Raw genomic sequence first — 3,726 nt, 5'->3', positions numbered from 1 at the left:
TGAGCCTGCCCCGGGCAGAGTCCAAAGATCTCTGAGACAGAGGAGGAGCAGCTGGTCTCAATCAGCCTGCTTCTCCCAGCCCCCTCTCCAGCAGCCAGCCTCGGCCATTCCCGAATTCTGTCCCCCTCCCTCCAGCAAGCTGTTTCCTATTAGCTGCCTCACCCCAGGCTCTGGCTACAGCCTCACTTTTGCTTTGAGATGGATGTTTATCCTTCCGCCTCTTCTGAGCTGGCCTGACTCAGAAAAAGCCAGTGTCCTCTCTGCCCAGTGCCTGTGAAGCCCCACTGCACCCCTCGGAGAAGTTAATTACAGCCGGAGACTGACTTTCCTGAACTGCGGGCTGGGTCCCCTCAGGAGAGTCCCTTCTGTAAAAGTGGCAGCAGTCACTGGCAGAGGGGAAGACTGCCCTTCTCTTGGGATGGTGGGGATGGTGGGGTCCGTGCAGCTGTTAGTGCCATACACACCTGAGGGAATGAAAGCCCAAAGGCCCATCTGGAGGGATCGGGGGATGACATTGAAGAGGGAAGAAGACCCAGAAAGGAGGTTTGGGGGCTCCCAGAAGACAAATTTGGTTAACTGGACATGCCCTTTCTACCATAGTTTCTAGAAGAGGTCTTTGTTCCCCTGTGGTGTGGGTCACTCCCAACGGGCATGACTCCCTCTGGGGGAAGTGGGCAAACTGAGGCCAGCCCTGTGTCCACCCACTACATCAGAGTGCAGCTCACTGCACCAGCGCCAAAGCAGCCCCCAGTCAGAGCCGTCTACACCCCTAGACCAGAAAGGAATACTTCCCAGAGACAAACAGACCCAATGGACAGGCGCTCCACCTAGCTTGGAGGGCCCCAGAGGCAAACCACCCATTCCTTTTGATCTTATTTTTAACGTATTTACACTCGGGTTACATCCATAGCGAGTTTAAGGCAGCTTTCAAGTAATCCATCCAAGGATCATAAAATAGATCATTTCGAAGAGGGAAGGGGGGCCTTCGTGGGACCCCCTGAAGGAAGGGTGTCTAAATGAGTGAGGAGGTTCCGGGAGCTCCACCTCCAGGAATAAAAGTAGAGGCAGAGCCCAGAGCCTCAGAGGACAGCCCAGGACTGGGGATGAAGTTATGCCCAGAGACCAAAGGACTGGGGAAATGTTCCCTCAAAGGCCTTTCCCTCCCCTGTGCACTGTATTAGCCATCCGCAACCGCAAGCAGGTAGACTTGATGGGGTCACTCAGGGGAGGGACCCGGAAGACAGCCTTCTAGGACAAACAGCCCTGCCTTGACCAGTGACCTGGGAGCCAGACTGCCAGGGCTTCAATCCCAGCTCTGTCACCCACTAAACTCACAGTCTTGGGCACACTGAAACAGGAGGGAAGGGGGCAGGACACAACCTTTAAAAGAATGACATAGCCATAGGACATGACAAAAACTGGTTAGAACCAGCTAGGTTCAAGATGGCGCAGGATTTGATTTCCAGTGGACCTTGAGCCTCATTATAAGCTCATTGTTATACATTAGCATAAGCTAAGTGACACACCCACAGGTGCCCTGACAGTTCCGAGGCTGACCATCAAAGATCAAAAAGTGGGGGATGGCCCAGTTCCTGGAAATCTCTGCCCCTTCCCCAAAATACTTGGAATAATCCTCTCGCTCATTAGTCTATGAAATTACCCAGCCGGTAAAAACTAACCACGCCATATTTCGAGGCCTCTCGCCTTCTGAGAGGGCCCACACTCTTTCTGGGGAGTGTGTTTCTCTCTAAATAAATCCACTTCTTACCTATCATTTTGTCTCTCACTGAATTCTTTCTGCCATGAGACATCAAGAACCTGAGCTTCATTAAGTCCTGAGACCAGGTGTGTGATCTCAATTAAAAGACCATGGGTTCAAGTCCCAATCTGAGTTGCACAGTTTCAAAATGATGTCACTTCTCTGAGCCCACAGTTTCCTCACCTGTGAAATGGGTGATAATTGTAGTAACTTCTCAGGAATGTGATGAGGGTTAAATGCGTTCGTGTTTGTGAAGCTCTCAGAACGTGCTCGCCACAAGGAGTAAAGGCTGCGTGAGTTTGTTAAATCCAATGCATAACTAGAACTCAAACCATTCTCGTCTGTACCTGGTTCTTTCTGCCGGGCATCCAACACTGCTGAAATGACAGTTAATGTTTTAGCAAAGATCAGCTGGGCTGAAGTGCCAACCTTGGAAAAAAATAACCTGAGCAGGCATCCCTCCCCTATCTGCTGGACTCTGCCCTGGGATGGTCTCGGAGGCTGCACACAGGACTCAGCCCTCTGGTTCTGTCCCCAGGGTCCCTGTCTTGGCCCTGGTGGCGATGATGACCTCACCTCCCTTCACCCTCAGCTCCTCTCTTATCTCAAAACCAATGTCTTTACTCATCACTCTGGGGGACTTGAACCCAGGTTGGTAACAGGCCTGATGTGGAAAGGAGTGATTCAGTGCGGGAAGGGTGGATGGCCAAGAGTCCTTGTGTCAACGTTGTTTCGATGAACTGTCGCTCACTGGAGTCTGGCCGTGGTGGTGCAGGCAGCCCATCTCTCCAAGGCCAGCCGAAAGGCCAAATTCTGAAACTGGAGAATTTGTTCTTCAGGGCCACTGCTGTCCCTGCCTCTTTTTTGGCACCCTGATCCCATCTTAGGCTTGCCATCCTGCCTTCTGACCTAGGTCTGCCCACTCTGGGTACCCAGGACTGCCCGACTTCATCAGAATGCACCTACCTAACTTGCATTTTCTCCCACTTGGTGAAAACAGATGTTCTGAGTCACCGTGCCGATCACAATCACAGCCCATCTCGTGTGTATGACAGAAAATGCATGTAAAGCGACCAGCATGCCAGGAGCTCTAGCACCAGGGCCACAGGCAGCCCTGCCGTGGGACCCTCTGGAAGAGTAGAAGCCAAGGACGGCCTGAGAGCGAAGTGGGAGCCAGCAGGCCAGAGCCGCAGAGGGCATCCTGACAGCCTCGGGGAGTAGCATTGGGGCGAACATTGGCAGGAGAGGCACAGAAGTGGCACTGCAGGCAGTGGTCATGGGGTGGGTTGGGGGCAGATTGGTGGCGTTGACATAAACAAAAGCCTGAGAGAGCACGGGCAGGTGGCACCGTGGCCTGGAGCAGTGTGTGGCAGCAGGAAAGTTGGATACCCAAGCGTGCTCCGAGCATTGTGAAATACCCCACTGGGGATGTCCCAAGATACTAAGGATGAAACCTCAAAAGGGAGCCTGTGGTCCTGCTGTTCTGCAGGTGGGAGGGGACTTCGGATCTAGCTGTTGATGTGACCTCAAAGGCTGAGAGACCAGCTCCCCTTTGCCATGTGGGCAGAGCACATGTCTGCTGCTTCCAAAGCCCCTTTCTACCCTTCCATCAGGTTAGTCAACCATCCTGGGAGACAGGCAGTCCTCACCTGCAGAACAGGAGGCAGGCTGGAGAAGAATGGTGGCGTGGCCCAGGTCCAAGCTTATCAGTGGCAGAACTGGGACTCAAACCTGGTTTTGGGGGCTTCAAAGTCCCTGCTCCCTCCATTGGGCCTCACTGTCGCCCCACCTGAAGTTCCTCCATGGCTCCCATTGTCCTCAGGATAGAATTCAATCTCTATAGCTCAGCGGTCAAGGCCTTCCTCCCTGATATGTCCTATCACCCATCTCTTCCTGCCCACATTCTCTCCAACCATCAGAGCCTAGTTCAAAAGTGACCTTGTCCACCAAGCCCTGACCCCCATCTC

This window comes from Monodon monoceros, unplaced genomic scaffold (genome assembly GCF_005190385.1).
Source record: "Monodon monoceros isolate NGI ecotype Baffin Bay Population unplaced genomic scaffold, NGI_Narwhal_1 Super_Scaffold_22, whole genome shotgun sequence".
NCBI classification, from domain to species: Eukaryota; Metazoa; Chordata; class Mammalia; order Artiodactyla; family Monodontidae; genus Monodon; species Monodon monoceros.
This window is presented reverse-complemented; position numbering follows the sequence as displayed.